Source organism: Cnephaeus nilssonii, assembly GCF_951640355.1.
Source record: "Cnephaeus nilssonii genome assembly, chromosome: 9".
Classification (NCBI taxonomy): domain Eukaryota; kingdom Metazoa; phylum Chordata; class Mammalia; order Chiroptera; family Vespertilionidae; genus Cnephaeus; species Cnephaeus nilssonii.
The window spans coordinates 81,862,831-81,879,814 of NC_137080.1; the positions used below are offsets into that span (position 1 = coordinate 81,862,831).

General features: G+C 44.2%; 1 protein-coding gene across 2 annotated transcripts in view; it reads left to right on the plus strand.

Annotated features, from left to right (window-relative positions):
* The first annotated feature begins 9,044 nt into the window (after window positions 1-9,044).
* The window catches only part of RCAN2 (regulator of calcineurin 2), a 245,860-nt gene continuing 237,920 nt past the window's right edge, over window positions 9,045-16,984 (plus strand). Inside the window, exon 1 of one of the 2 annotated variants that reach the window (XM_079781480.1) lies at window positions 9,045-9,298. The gene's annotated coding sequence lies outside the window, so the exon portion shown is untranslated. The remainder of the gene's footprint in view (window positions 9,299-16,984) is intronic. The other variant, XM_079781481.1, reaches the window with a different exon arrangement.

Consider the following 16,984-nt stretch of genomic DNA (forward strand, 5'->3'; position numbering starts at 1 on the left):
TCTTCTCTCTTTGACGATGATAATGCAGATGATGATGATGACAGACACTGGGTCAAATGTTTTATAAGAATTATGATATTTAATTTTCACAATAATGTATGATATGATTACCATGATGCTGAATTTACAGATGTTTAGAGGAGTAAAGTGATTTATTTATTCAAGGACATCCAGCTAGCAAACAGAGGTGTTGAGATTCCAACTTCAGACCTGTGCTGGGCTCCAGTGTTTCCAGTCCTTCACTTCTCAGACCTGGGGCTCTTGACTCTTGCCTGAAATTCAGTCCCATCTTGTCTCTAGAATTGACCCAAACTTTACATAAAGGGATGTTATAAGGAGCTCCAGCCTCATTGACACAATTCACTATCAAGCTATCCTTAGAGTCTCCTGAGCCTCTTGGTTACCAAGAATCATCCTCACCTCAGGATTCTGGCAATGGGTTCTCAGTCTTGTCTTGGAATCTATTTCTCTAAGCTCTTTGTCAAGATAAGCCAGCTTCTCTATATGAGACTTCTTGGTGGTAATAATATACTTTGTTAGTTTTGTCTGTTGTGGTGTTATTTTGGGACCACATATGAGTTTTTTGGACTGGGTTTGTCCCAGTGATAGAACGAGTCTTTCTCTCTCTGCCCTCACCTATTTTCCCACCTCCATGCTTGGCCAGCCCTAAGGGTGGATCTTATCTCAGCTGTGTCCCTCCTGCTTCCCTGTGTTATAGTGGTTAGCAGGGCCAAAGCTCATCCTCTTCTGAGTTATTATGGTTCTCCTCACACAAAAGGTCCACCATCTTCTTATTTTGTTCTCCAAATTCAATTCATTTTGAAGCCTAGCCCAGGTGCCACTCTCTAAAACATCTTCCCATTTCACTCCAATACTCACAGAACTTTCTTTTTTAAAATCCTCACCCAAGGATATGTTTTTATTGATTTTAGAGAGAGAGGAAAGGAGAGAGAGAGAGAAATGGCGATTGGTAGCCCCAGTATGCACCCCAACTGGGGACTGAACCTGCAACCTGGATATGTGCTCTGACAGGGAATCAAACCTGTGACCTTCTGGTGTACCGAATGATGTTCCAACCAACTGCACCACACTGGCCAGGGTCTGTCTTTTCTTTCAGTGCCCACCACAAGGCCCCATCTTTTGTTTTTCTCTAGTTGTCTTGGGAGCTTTACACGTACTCCTTTTACTTTCAAAAGCCCATTTAAAGTATTCATATTACTTTTCCTTATTTTCTCTTTGCGGCAAAGGTGATGGACATTATTAGGTACTGGTATTGCTAATTATTAAGGATTGTTGATGGGCTGATTACTATGTGAGTTTGCCAAGGTAAGGGAGGTCTTATCTATCACAGTGACAACATCTTAATAGTGAGACAGAGAAAAGTGCCCCTCACAGCTATGATCTACCATGATGGGCATGATCCTCTTGGCATTGGTGTTATCCTATTACTGAATATAAACTGTTTCACGAAATATCCCAGGACCATGACAAATCAAGACAAAAGCAAGATCTGCTATCAAACAGAGGCAAAAATGTGAACATGTCCAACCTACAAGAATGATCAAACATTCCCCTATCCTGGCTAACAGAAATGACTGCTGCTTCTTTCCCAGTTATAGCTGTAGCCTTGCTTTATTCCTCCTGCCTTACATATACGATTTATTAATATACCTAAGTGAAGAATTACGTCCGTTTTCTAACAGCATCCAATCTGAAGCAAAGCACTGCTTCCTTGAACCTTCCCCCAAATCACTTAAGACAAGTCCAAACCCTGTGATGGGTTCTTTCTAATATCCTCTTACTGCCATGCACAGGTCCCTGGTGTGCATTCTCTCTCATTGCAAAGAGAAATACACCCAACTTGTTCAACTACAGACATGTTCTTGATGGTCTTTGGATAGAGGACACTGATACCAGGGATTCCTTGAGCTACTAAAAATATACTCAGTCATCTTGACTTTATCCCCAAATTCCCCAGGGAGTATGTATGATCAAAATTTTCTCTCCCAAGCAAAGTCTCTAGAGCAGTTGATAGCAACCAAGAACATTGCCATAAGATCATTCCCTCTGCTCCCTGTTTGGTGACCACTCTCCATCCCACTCTACCATAAAGAGAAAAATAAAGCAAAGGAACTTAGAATGCTTTGAGAAATGTTTCTTCTGTCTTTTGCATTTCCATGACTTGACATAAAATATTGTGAACCCAGGATGATATATATGGCAGCCTCCACTTTCACACCAGAATCTGGCTTGCTCCAACTTATTTTAATTTAAAATCTAGCCCATTTTTATATTTGCCAATGTAAAGCACGGATTGCTATGTAAAAAACAACATATGCATCTTTCTCACATGGCATTACAGCTGAACTAAATCAATAAGGAATAGCCTGAAATTTAGGCAGGCTATGAGATACTTTTCTAATATTTAATGTGGCACCAGGTAAGCCATTTTGATGCAGGATAAAGAACAGCAACTTAATCGAGGTTGCGAGGACTGGAATTTTCTTCTGAACTGTTTTCTCTAAGCCTAAATTCCCCATTAACAGTTAAACCTGTATTAAAAGTACAGATAGGACAAGCTATGTGTGCCATCCATCAAGTAATTTGCAAACAATATGTGACAGGCATTCTTCAGGGATGTGTAAAATAGTGCTACCAGGCACTGAGGAGGAAGGCCTCATTCACTCTGACTGGCCATTAAAAATGACTCGATCAGACTGTCAAACCACAGAGGGAAGGTAGGGGAGGGTGGAGGTAAGGGGGAGAGATCAACCAAAGGACTTGTATGCATGCATATAAGCCTAGCCAATGGACACAGACAACAGGGGGGTGAGGGCATGAGTGGGGGGTGGGGGGGCAATGGTGGGATAAGGACACATATGTAATACCTTAATCAATAAAGAAATAAAAAAATGACTACGTTTTCTTACATGAAAGACCCCAACAGGTCTTAAACCAGGCTATTTAGGTTCCACTCTGGCTCAACTTACTGGGGCTAGATAATCTATCTGTGCTTTGGTTTCCTCATCTGTAAAATGAAAATAATAGTTGACCTAGCTCATAAGTTATTATGAAGATACATTAACTTATATAACCACTTAAAAGTATATTTAATATTGATGTTTTGTTTTACTAGTAGTGATATGTAATGTCCAAATTTCCTCACAAATTTAGATGCCTATAATCTCTTCTAGTGAGGAAGCAAAGAGTCTGAAGTTCTCTCTTTGGAAAAAAACAAAACCTGAGTATGTATCTTTGGAAAATCTGAAATCCTTGTAGGGTCACTTCATCAATTAAATTTTCCTCTAAGCCAAGAATATTGAATTAGGCAAACCTATGATGAAAACACAGATGTTATACACTTTACAAAACTTAACTCAAAATGGATCCTAAACCTAAGTGTCAAAAGACAAAACTATAAAACTCCTAGGATATAATCCTATATAATAAAGAGGCAATATGCAAATTGACCATCATGCCCTCGCACAAGATGGCCGCCCCATGTGGTCATAAGATGACCGGCAGGGGAGGGCAGTTGTGGGTGATCAGGCCAGCAGGGAAGGGCAGTTGCGGGGGGAGGGGTGGACCAGCCCAGTAAGGGAGGGCAGTTAGGGGTCACCAGGCCTGCAGGGGAGGGCAGTTGGGGGGGACCAGGCCAGCAGGGGAGGGCAGTTGGGGGTGACCAGGCCGGCAGGAGAGAGCAGTTGGGGGTGACGAGGCCTGCAGGGGAGGGCAGTTGGGGCAATCGGGCTCCCAGGGGAGCAGTTAGGCATCGATCAGGCTGGCAGGGGAGAGGTTAGGAGGTGATCAGGCTGGCAGGCTAGCAGGCAAGCAGTTGGGAGCCAGCAGTCCTGGATTGTGAGAGGGATCCTAGATTGGAGAGGGTGCAGGCTGGGCTGAGGGACACTCCCCCCACCAGTGCATGAATTTCATGCACGGGGCCTCTAGTATAGAATAAAAGTCTAGATAACTTTGGGTATCATAAAGCTTTTTAAATAAGACACCAATGGCACAACCCAGGAAATAAATCATCAATAAGCTGGACTTCATGAAAGTAAAATCTTCTATTCTGTGAAAGACACTGTCAAGAGAATGAGAAGTCAAGCCACAGGTTGGAGTAGTTATTTGCAAAGTACATATTTTATAAAGAACTGTTATTCAAAATATCAAAGAACTCTTAAAACAACAATAAGCACAAAAAGAAAACAACCAATTAAGAAAGGGAAAATATCAAAACAGACACCTGACCAAAGAAGATATATAGATGGCAAATAAGCAAATGAAAAAAATGTTCAACATCATCATGTGTGATTATGGAAATTTAAATTAAAACAACAATGAGATTCTACTACACACCTATTAGAAAGGCGAAATTCCAAAACATTGACAACACCAAATACTGGTGAGTATGTGTAGCAATAAGAACTCTCATTCATTGCTGATGGGATGCAAACTGGTATAGCCACTTTGGAAGACATTTTGGTGGTTTCTTACAAACATATTCTTTTTTTCTTTTTCTTTTTAAAAAATTGATTTTAGCCCAGCTGGTGTGGCTTAGTGGTTGAGTGTTGACCTATGAAGCTGGAGGTCACAGTTCAATTCCTGGTCAGGACAAATGCCCAGATTGCAGGAATCAATTCCCAGTAGGGGACGTGCAGGAGGCAACTGATCAATGATTCTTTCTCATCATTGATGTTTCTATTTCTTTCTCCTTCTCCATTCCTCTCTGAAATCAATAAAAACATATTTTTTCAAATATAAAAATTGATTTTAGAGAAAGGGTAAGGGAGAAGGGGAGAGAGACGAGAGAGAGAGAGAGAGAGAGAGAGAGAGAGAGAGAGAGAGGAACATGGATGTGAGAGAGAAACATTGATCTGTTGCCTCTTGTATGTGCCTCAGAGATCGAACCCCCGTATGTGCCCTGACTGGGAATCAAACCCAAGATCTTTCGGTGTACCATTCAAGGCACAGAACACATTCTTACAATACAAACCAGCAATCATTCTCCTTAATATTTACCCAAATGAATTAAAAATATGTCCACCAAAAACCTGCACAAAAATGTTTATAGTAGCTTTATATATAACTAGAGGCCCGATGCACAAAATTCGTGCAAGAGTAGGACTTCCTTCCCCCAGCTGCTGGCACCAACTTCTCTCTGGCACCTGGGACACAAGCTTCCCTCACAGCCCTGGCTTCATCTGGAGGTCATCTGGAAGGACATCCGGTCTAATTAGCATATTATGCTTTTATTATTATAGATTGCCCAAACTTGAAAGCAACCAAAATGCCCTTCAGTAGATGAATAGATAAGTAAATTATGATACATCCAGACTATGGAATATTATTCAGCACTAAAAATAAATGAACCATCAAACCATAAAAACACATGAAACTTAAATGCATATTTCTAAGAGAAAGAAGCCAATCTGAAAAGGTTACATACTGTATGATTCCTAGTATATGACATTCTAGAAATGGTAAAACTATGGAAACAATTAAAACATCAGTGGTTGCCTGGGGGTAGTGGGGAGGCAAGTATGAACAGAAGCACAGAGGATTTTTAGGGCAGTGTAACTATCCTCTATGAGACTGTAATGGTGGATATGTCAGTATGCACTTGCCAAAACACAAAGAATGTAAACACCCGAAGTGAATCCTAATGTAGAAAATGGGGTTTGGTTGATAATGCAACAATATGAGCTATTGTAACATAGGTGCCACTCTGGTGCAGGCTGTTAACAATGGGGGAGGCTATGCATGTGTGGGAGCAGGGGAGATCTCTGTACCTTTCATTCAGTTTTGTAGGTAACTTTAAACTCGAAAAAGTAACATCTATGAAAAAAAAAGAGTACTTGCTAGGGCATGTCCATGTTAATTTTTTGTAACAGCCACAGTGTTGCTGTGGGTCAGGCATTGTGCTAAGTGCTTTACAGGTATTACTTTACTAGAGGCCAGGTGCACAAAATTCGTGCACGGTGGGGGTAGTCTCCTCAGCCCAGCCTGTACCCTCTCCAATCCTGGACCCCTCGGGGGATGTCCGACTGCCCTCTCACAATCCGGGACCACTGGCTCCTAACTGCTCACCTGCCTGCCTGCCTGCCCCAAACTGCCGCCCCTTGCCAGCCTGATCACCCCTAACCGCCTCTTCCTGCTGGCCTGATTGCCCCTAATTGCCCCCCCTCCCAGCCTGGTTGGCCCCAACTGCCCCCCCTGCTGGCCTGGTCACCCCTCACTGCCTCTCTCTGCCAGCCTGATCGCCCCTCACTGCCCCCCAGTCGGGCTGGTCGCCCCACGCAGCCTGCTGTTCGGTCGTTTGGTCATCCCTCACTAACCCCTCTGCCGGCCTTGTCGCCCCACGCTGTTCAGTTGTTACTATGAGGGCATCCTGACTAATTTGCATATTACCCTTTTATTAGTACACATTTAATCCTCACACTGAATCCTGTTTTCCTAACTTTTCAAAACGTCTGCAATAAATATATTACTTCTATAACCAGAAAATTTTATTTGTAAACATATATTTACCAAGTGGATCCTATTAAAAGAAAAAGCCTTAAAGTTGGTGAAGATTCTAGGAACTACTAAGAGTGAAATTTTGTTTAAAGAATGGAGGATGTTTTGCTCAGAGGAGGGGTTTGGAGTGAGTGAGACATGATGGCCATCACATATTTGAAAGACAATCAATTGGAAAAGAAATTGGACTTTGTCTCCAATCAGAAATTAAACTAGATCAATGATAGGAAATCCTAAAAAGACAGGTTTGAGTTCAATATAAGGATGCCCTTTCAAACAATTGTATTAAAAAAAATACCATAGTCCCTCATTATCTGCAGGGATATGTTTCAAGATCCCCCAGTGAATGCTCTAAACCAGGGGTGGGGAACCTTTTTCTGCCAAGGGTCATTTGGATATTTATAACATCATTCATGGGCCATATAATATTATCAACTTAAAAATTAGCCTGCTACATTTGGTCAAACATTTAATTAACTCATCCCTAATGCCTTGGCAGGGCCAGACCAAATGATTTTGAGGGCCTTATACGGCCCGTGGGCCGGACATTCCCCACCCCTGCTCTAAACCAGTACTGAACCCTATATACACTATACTGAACCGTATATAAACTATCTTTTTTTCCATACATACATACACACCTATGGTAGAATTTAATTTACAAATTAGGCAATTTCATGGATAGATTTGTTCTTACAGTTGATCTTATGGACCTCAGTGTTAAGATTTTTTTTCTTTCCTTTCACTTTCTCACTTACAGAAAGTGCTTTACATCTCTTTGGCATATTTGAATTGCCAGCATCTCTATTTTTGCACTTTGTGGTCATTGTTAAGTAGAGTAAGGGTTACTTGAACACAAACACTGTGGCACCTCGACAGTCGATCTGATAACCACACTGGCTACTATAAGACTAACCTTGGGTAGGGTATACAGCTGGGATACACTGGACAAAGGGATCATTTACATCCTTGGGCAGCACAGAGCCCACTAGCAGATTTCATCAAGCTATTCAGAATGGCAGACACTTTAAAACTTGTGAATTGTTTTTTGTTTTTTTTCTGGACCTTCCCACTTAATATTTTGGAACGTGGTTGACCATAGGTAACTGAAATGGTGGAAAGCAAAATGGTGGATTAGGAGGGACTAGTGTAATTCATCTAAATCAGCAGCTATTTCTGTATTTGTACATTCAGCAGAAGTTTGGGAGAGCAGGAGTCTAGGTTCATTTTCAACTCTGAAATTCTGTCTTTATTTATATTAATGCAGATTAATCAGAGAGAAGAGCTAAGGTCTACCTTTTATGTGTCTTTTTGTTTTCGTTTTTTTAAAGGATGCATTTCTTTGTGAACCTTGGGGAAAAACAATGTATTGTCTGAGCGAGTAAAGAATAATTGTGAAATTTATATGTTGCTTCAATCCAATATTAATATTGTTTTTTGAAACAGAAAGGCATAAAAAAGAAAAGGAAAGAAGGCCTTGTTTATGCAGCAATTAGAAAGATGACAGAAAACAAAACTGACTTAAATCTGTTATTCATTTCCTCACTCAGGTTTATCTGCACCCCCACCTTCTTTCTTCAATTTCCCCCACTTTCTCTATTATGATCTTGGACATTTTCCTGCCAGGAGACTCAGCCCTGCCCATATGGTGCCCCCCATGAGCCCCAGGCTTCCCCCTGGGCCTGAATGGCTTTATTTTGTAAAGCAGAGACTTCTGCTGGGGTTAAGTATGTGGAGCAACAGATCTACCCTAGATTCTGTTTCACATGCAACCGTTTACTGTATGACACCAGCTTCCCATTCCTCGGGTCACGGGCTCTCACACAATGGGAGTCCTTGAAGCCCTGCTGTCCCAGGTCTGGTGGCTGCGACTCCTGGCAAAGCTGTGAAGCCCGCGCAGGGCACCTTCAGCCACGCGGGCGGGGCGGGCGCGGGGCTCCGGCCAGAGGACGCCAGCGCCCACCACGCAGGAACCCCAGGACCTTCCAGGGGTTTCCGGACGTTTCCTCAGTTAAGGGGGGGGTGGGGGGGTGGAGGTTGGCTCAGTCCTCTCATAAGAATCTCTGGCCAGTACGCCCTTTGCACAGTTTGCTCCTCGGCCAGTTTCTTCTGCCCAGTCACCCTGCGCCTCAGAATCAGCCCCCTCCCCAGTCCCAGTCCCAAGCCCCCCCCCCCTCCACCTCCTCCCCCGGGCTGGGACCCTGGGAAGCCCCTCCTGGCCCAGGCCGGGACTCTGTGCACAGGCTCCTGCGCTGGATCCCCAGAGGGTCTCCACCCCCGCAGCTCCCTCCCCGCGCCCCGTGGAAAGGAGAAGGTAAGGGGCTGAGTGGGCGCCTCGGAGGTGGAGGGTGGGGGGCCGGGCAGGGCTCCGGCTCAGGGTGGGAAGAGATGAGAAGAGGCCAGAAGGGGGCTTTCGGTTTCCTGGGGTCTGATTGGAGGTTGGCCCGATGAGTCGGAGCTGGGGGCGCGCCCATCCCCGCTGGCTCCTGCGAGAGCCACCGCTCGGCCCCTCCCCGGAGCCGCTTTGTCCCGGTGCCGGCGGCGGAGGTTGTGGAGAGGAGCGGGCAGGAGGCAGAGACCCCGGACCTGACGGACCGGACACGGGGAGGCGGGGCGCGCGGCGCACGGCCCCGCACTCAGGCCCGCGAGCACCGCGCCCGCCCCACGCGCTCGCACCGGCCGGCAGGTGAGCAGGCGGCGCCGCGCCCGCAGTCGCCGGCCCCCCGCCGACCGCCCGAGCCTCCGTCTCTGTCTCCGCCGGCGCGGCGCGGACGCCCATCAGGTCGGTTATGTAACGGCGCCGGCCCACTCGCCCCTGCACCGGGTCCTGCCAGGGCTGCGTGGGGCGCCCCAGCCGTGCCCGGGACGGTGGCGGGGGGCGGGCGGGCGAGCGCGACCCGGTGAGGGAGTGGGCAAAGGGGGGCGGCGGGCGCAGGGGGTCTCCGGATCCCGTTGTAGGCCCCCAAGGCGGCGGTGGGGACCGAGGTCTCCCTTGACCCCTTGCTAGAGGGCGCGGGTCTCTGAGAGCCTCTTCCCCATTCCTAGTGGCCCCAGGGTTTGCCTTCTCAGGAGCAGCAGCAGGTGCGTAAGTGGCGGATAAAGAAAGACGCCCGTGGTCGCTGGGACCGAGGTGTGGAGAGGTGGTGAGAGGAGGTGGACCGGACTCAGAGAGCAAAGGAGAGCCCCGGAGGCTCCTCTCCCGGCGCCTAAAGGAAAGCTCTGGGCAGGACGAAGGTGCTTTGAGGCGCAGCGGGAATTGTCCTCCCTGGGATTAGCTGGGCTTGGGTCATCTAAAAATAACTTCAAGTTGGAAAAGTGAAATAGAAGGGAGCACAGTGTGCCGAGTTCGCCCTGCCTGTGGGATGCTTCGCTCTGGAAGTCACCGGAGGGAACAGGCAAATCTCAGCCACCTGATCCCTCTGCTGCCTCCGGGTCTCACTGGTTTCCAAGGTGTCTCGATTTGACTTTTAGTTAATGATTTATTCTCCAAGGCACTGCAGTCTTTTTCTTGTCCCAAAAATAAACGATAGAGCAGAGTGCATGCTTTCAATCTCTTCGGTGTCCTACAGACGTGTGCAATGGATACTTCAAAAGCCAAAGCTTTTTTAAAGTATTGTATTAGTAAAAAAAAACAAAAGTTTCTGGGCTCGCTTTAACATACAGCCCCGCAACTGGAGATGAAAGGATGCCAGAGCGTTCCAGCCCGCCCTTCTCCCTCCCTTCAGCCAGAACCCCACTTAACCTGTCACACGGAGGGCAACTTTGGGGAAAGTAGGACATTGAAAATAATATAACTCAACTTTCACACATATTACATCAACTTCAAAACACAGGACAAATGCATCGCAGGCACAGGGCCACCCTTGCTAACTGGCCCCCTCCATTCCGGGGACACAAGGGAGTTGGAACAACCTAGAAGCTGGAAAGGATCACGAAGCAGATCAGCACTGACTGTGGAACAAGGCAGGGGAGTGGACATTTGGCTGCTTTTCAGGCCACACATAGATTTTCTTTAGCCTTATAGCTATTAAGTATGATCCGTCATTGAGCTGAATGAGGCTGAAATGCGAGTTGCACTTTGCTTTCAAATCCACTGCAAATCAGATCGGCCTTAATTGGCCACCTAGTGCCCGAGTCCAGTTCATTGAATTTTGTGAGGGGGAAAAGGTGTTCTCAAGGAAAGCTACAGAATCCCCAGAGCTTTCAAAATGCCTGTGTGTACAGAGCCTGCAGAACTCAACCGAATCTGGGAGGGCGTGGCTGTCTCCAGGGATGAACATTTAGTAGGCCTAAGTGGAAACCTGAGAGCTTTGTCGTTAGCAGGTGGATATCACACTCTTTTAAAAACCACTGGAATAATCATTTGCAGCTGGTCATATACATTGCAGAAACTAGGTTTGCTGAGACCAACTTTGAGAGCCGCTGTGGTCTCATTTCCCACACTGCCTGTACCATCCACTCAGCTGATCAACAGCTGTTTGTCAAACATCCACTGTGTGCTAGTAGGCCCTGTGCCAGACACTGAATGAACGAGGCCCATGCCTTTCAGAAATCAGTCTCACAAAAAAAGGATAAGAAAGTAAGTGATAATGATCAGCATGGTGAGCGTCTAATGGAAACAGGAACAGGTTCAGTGGGCGCCCAGGGAAAGAAGGCTGCAGAGACTCTGGAAGAGCCTTCAGAGTTCACATGTGGACTGGATCCCAGTAGGCACTAGGAGTTCTCAACGGAAGGGAGTTGGCAATCCACATTGAGGGAAAGGTCATGTTCAAAAAACATGTAGGTGTTCTGAAACGGGGAGGTGGTAGGGGAGTTTGGCAGGGGAGGAGGGATTTCAGTTCACTTGGGTTGTGAATATAGCCTAATGAGGAGAAACCACACGTTTTTATGGGGAGAGATGATTTGATCTAATTTGTGTCTTGCAAAAGTAACTTTGGAGGTGGTGAGTAGGTGGGATTACAAAGAGAAATGAGCTCAGATTTCAGACGACTAGAGGAAATGAATTATGCCTGAACCAGGGAGAACAGGGAAAAAGAAGAGAGATCTACAGAGAGCCATTTCATAGGGACACTCAATGGCACTAGGTCATCAAGTGGATGGTGGTGTGGAAGGATAAGATGTCTAGATACCTTCAGGCTTTTAACTGAGTTAGAAATAAATAGAACAAGTAGGTTTGAGAAAGTAGAGGAATTTCAACTGAAAGCTTTTCCTCTAAGATCAGGAACAAGACAAATATAGCCACTCTTACTACTTTATGCAACATAGTACTGGAAGTACTGGTTAGAACATTTAGGCAAGAAAAAAAATTTAAAGGCATCCAAGTCAGAAAGGAAGAAGTAAAACTGTCTCTATTTGCAGATAACACAATGTTATAAATGTTATATATAGAAAACCCTAAAGACCACACACACACACACACACACACACACACACACACACACACACAGAATTCAGTCAAGTTGCAGGATACAAACCAATATACAAAACTCAATTGCATTTTTATACACTAATAACGAGCTATCAGAAAGCAGAATTAAGAAAACAATCTCATTTACAATTGCATCAAAAAGAATAAAATACCTAGGAATAAATTTAACCAAGAAGTTTCAGTACACTGAAAACTGTAAGACTTTGATAAAAGAAATTGAAGAATCCATAAATAAATGGAATATTCCATGCTAATGGTTTGGAAGAATTAATGTTGTTAAAATGTTCATACTACCCAAAGCAATCTACAGATTCAATGCAATTCCTATTAAAATTCCAATGGCATTTTTCACAGAAATAGAACAAACAATTCTAAAATTTGTATGGAATCCCAAAAGACCTTGAATAGCAAAAACAATCTTGAGAAGGAACAACAAAGCTGGAAGCATTACACTTCCTGATTTCAAACTACATTATGAAGCTATAGTAATCAAAACAATATGGTATTGCCATAAAAACAGATACATAGATCGATGTGACAAAAGAGAGAGCCCAGAAATAAACCCATGCATCTATGGTCAATTGACTTATGACACAGAAATCAAGGATATAGAATGAGGAAAGGCTGTTTTCTTCAATAAACAATGCTGGGAAAACTGGACAGCCATATGTGGGGGGTGGGGGGGTGGGAAGAGGGGAGAGGAAGCTGAGCCACTGTTTTACAACAAACACAGAAATCAACCCAAAGTGTATTGAAGGCTTAAACATAAGACCTGAAATCATAAAACTGCTAAAAGAAAATATAGGAGGTAAGCTCCTTGGCAATTGGTCTTGGCAGTGATTGTTTTTTTTATCAACAAAGCAAAGGCAAAAAAAAGCAAAATAAACAAGTAGGATGACACATCAAATTAAAAAGCTTTTGCACAGCAAAGGGAACCATCAATAAAACAAAAAGTCAACCCAGGGAGTGGGAGAAAATGTATGCAAATCATATATTTGATAAAATGTTAATATCCCAAATATGTAAAGAATTCATACAACTCAATAGCAAAAAACAAACAATCTGATTTTTAAAATGGGCAGAGGAATTGAATAGATATTTTTCCAAAGAAGACATACAGATGGCCAACAGATACATGAAAAGGTACTCAACATCACTAATCATCAAGTAAATGAAAGTAAAAACCATAAGGAGATAGCAACTCACACCTGTTAGAATGGCTATTATCAAAACAAAAGAAAACAAAACAAAAACAAGATTGCATGTTGGTGAGGTCATGGAGAAAGAGGAATCCTGTGCACTGTTGGTGGGAATGCAGCCACTAAGGAAAACAGTATGGAGATTCCTCAACAATTTAAAATGTAGAACTGCCATATGATCCTGCAACCCACATCTGGGTATTTATCTGAAGGAAAGAAAATCACTATCTCTAAAAGGTATCTATACCTTTATGTTCATTGCAGCATTTTTTAAAATATATATTTTATTGATTTTCCACAGAGAGGAAGGGAGAGGGACAGAGTTAGAAACATCGATGAGAGAGAAACATCGATCAGCTGCCTCTTGCACATCCCCCACTGGGTTTGCGCCCGCAACCAAGGCACATGCCCCCTACCAGAATTGAACCCGGGACCCCTGAGTTTGCAGGCCAACGCTCTATCCACTGAGCCAAACCGGTCAAGGTCATTGCAGCATTTTTTTTACAATAGCCAACATATGGAAACAACCTAAATGGCCATCCATGGATGAATGGATAATGAAGATGTGGCATATATAAAAAAAGAAGGAAATCTTGCCATTTGTGATAACATGGATGGACCTTGAGGGCGTTATGCTAAGTGAAATATGTCAGAAAAAGACAAATATGGCATAATCTCACCTATATATGTAATCTAAAAAAAACCTGAACTCACAGGTACAGAGACCAGATTGGTGTTTGTCAGAGGTGGGGGTAAGGGGTGGGCAAAATAGGTGAAGATGGACAAAAGGTACAAACTTTCAGTTGTAAGATAAGTTCTGGGGGTTTAATGTTTAACATGGTAACTATAGTTAATAATACTGTATTTTGTCATTGAAAGTTGCTAAGAGGAGATCTTAAAAGTTCTCATCAGGAGAAAAACATTTGTAACTATGTGAGGTGATGGATATTAATTTACTGTGGAGATATATATATATATATATATATATATATATATATATATATATATATACACACACACACACTAATAAAAGAGTAAGATGCAAATTGACCGTACCGTCACAATGCCCACCAGCCAATCAGGAGTGAGTATGCAAATTAACCCAACAAAGATGGTGGGTTAATTTGCATACACAGGCGCTGAGCGCCCCACCCCACCCCAGCCACTCTGGGTCTCTGGGCAGCATGGGAAGGTGGAAAGGCGGCTCCGGCCAGAGCGAAGGCTGTGCCAGCAGCGAGGGGAAGGAAGGCCCATTCTTGCACAAATCTTCATTCATCGGGCCTCTAGTATATATATAAAATATATATATAATGTTACATATATGTGTGTGTGTGTGTGTGTGTGTGTGTGTGTGTGTATGTATATATATATATATATATATATATATATATACATACATACACACACACATACTAAAGGCCCAGTGCATGAAATTTGTGCACTAGTAGGGTCCCTAGTGGCTGTTGCTGCCAGCCAGGGCCTCCCTTCCTTCCCCTGGCCAACCCCACCCCCTGGCCGAACTCCTGGATGACCTCCTGGTTGAGGGGACAATTTGCATACTACACTTTTATTATATAGGATATGGCAAAACCATTATGTTGTATACCTAAAACTAATACAATGTTATATGTTAATTGAATCTCTATAAAACTGAGTGGGGGAAAGAAAGTATACAAGGAAGAGTAAGTTTGAGAAAGATAGGGAATTTTGACTTTGGAGATCAAATGAAAATGCTCAGTATGCACTTTCATTTTTCAAAGGCACTTTTATTTTTAATTTCTTCACTCCTGGTGCTAACCTTCTACTCATCTTACCTTCATTCCTGAGACTGTCTAGGGCTGCCTTTAGAGAAGAAGAAGAGAATTTGATAGCAAGAAGTTTTTTCCACCTTCTTCCCCAAAAGTGAAAGGATTAACTGTCATTATCTGAACTAGAAGTAGTCATAGTAAAAATAATTTCAATTATGATAGTAATAGCTAACATTTATTCAGTGTTTACTCTATGTGAGCACAAAGGAGTTAGAGCTCTACCTAGATTATCACATTGGATTATCACGATGACTTTATGAGGCAGACACTGTTGTTATTCTCATCTACCTATATAATAAAAGCCTAAGCGACCATTATGGCAGAACGACCAGAACAACCGGTCGCTAGGATGCACATTGACCATCAGGGGGCAGACACTCAATGCAGGAGCTGCCCCCTGGTTTTCAGTGGCTCCCACAGGGGGAGTGCTGCTCAGCCAGAAGCTGGGCTCACGGCTGGCGAGCTCAGCAACGGTGGCGGGAGCCTCTCCTGCCTCCACGGCAGTGCTAAGGAGCAGTGAGCGGTAAGGAGCAGCGAGAAGGCGGGCAGTAAGGAGCAAGGGGTCCTGAACTGCGAGAGGGTGCAGGCCAAGCTGAGGGACCCTCTGCCCCCAGTGCACAATTTCGTGCACCGGGCCTCTCGTATATATATAAAAGTTTAGGCGACTGTTCGACCATTCAATCATTCAACTGTTTGTTCGACCCGTAGCTATGATGCGCACTGACCACCAGGGGGCAGATGTTCAATGCACAGGCATGGAAACATGGAACAGACTGATGAATCTCAGAGGGAAGGGCTGGGGGGTGAGGGTGGGAAGAGGTTAACCAAAGATCTATATGCATACTAGAGGCCTGGTGCACAGATTTGGGCTGAAACTGGCTCTCTGACATCCCCTGATGGGTCCTGGATTGCGAGAGGGCACAGGCCAGGCTGAGGGACCCCACTGGTGCATGAATCCATGCACCGGGCCTCTAGTATACTTGATAAGAAACCCAAGGGAAATCTAAAGTACCATATCTAGGCTGCACAATTAGGAGGAGGTGCACCGGGGTTCAAGCTCAGGCAGTCTGACCTGCACTCTGAATCACCAGTCAGAATTAACAACACTGAAATAATTCCTGTTTATCCTGGAATTTTATTTATTTTTTATTTTATTTTTTTTTACCCTGTGTTTGAATATTTGTGGCTGATGCTGAGTCAGGAGTCCTGGCTCTCATCTGGGCTCACACCTGATTTGTTGTGTGACCTCTGCAAAGTCACAGCCCCTCCCAGGCTTTCCTTATTTTAAATCTGTACGTTACTTGGAAAAGAGGCTGACCAGATGATTTCTTACTGTCTCTATTCTTAAGTTCTCGCATCCTATCTTGAATTTTACCATTGATTTGGGTTAAAATCACGCTTGCCTGGTCCCTTTTAGAATAGGAATACTTCCAAGAGGATTGACTCAAATGGTGGCCTGTCCTTAGCAGCTGATGTCAACTGGTCCCTGGTGCATGTGCCCCTGGGGGTGTCAATGTTCGGGGAGCCTGCAGTTCAGAGCGTGGAAACCAGGATGGGCACTAACGTGGAGGACCCATAGTCAGGAATCAGTTTCTTCATTTTAGACATGTCACTTGAATTCTGTGAGACTTCGTTTTCTCATCTCTGGATAATTGGAGTGATAAATATATGTGTTGTAAGGTCATAAGGAGTGAAACAGATAACATAAAACAGGCACAGCACATGTCTGCCTCATCGAAGGTGCCTAGTAAATGAGGGTCCTCATCCTTCACCCTCAGGGAAACCGACAAGCCAAAAATAGCTCAAACCTCCTACATTTCAGAATGCCCACAGGAAAATACTGTTTGTAGTCAAGGTGGAAAGGGATTTATTTTCTTAATCTGATTTCCCCACACTCAGCTCACTTCAAAACAGGGATGAGACTCAGGGTTCCTAAGCTTTGGAATGTATGCAGAAGAAAGCATTGTAATGGTGGCTGTTGGACAAAAGAATTGTGTAATTTGAGAGCTATATCCTAGTTTTTATTACTGTGG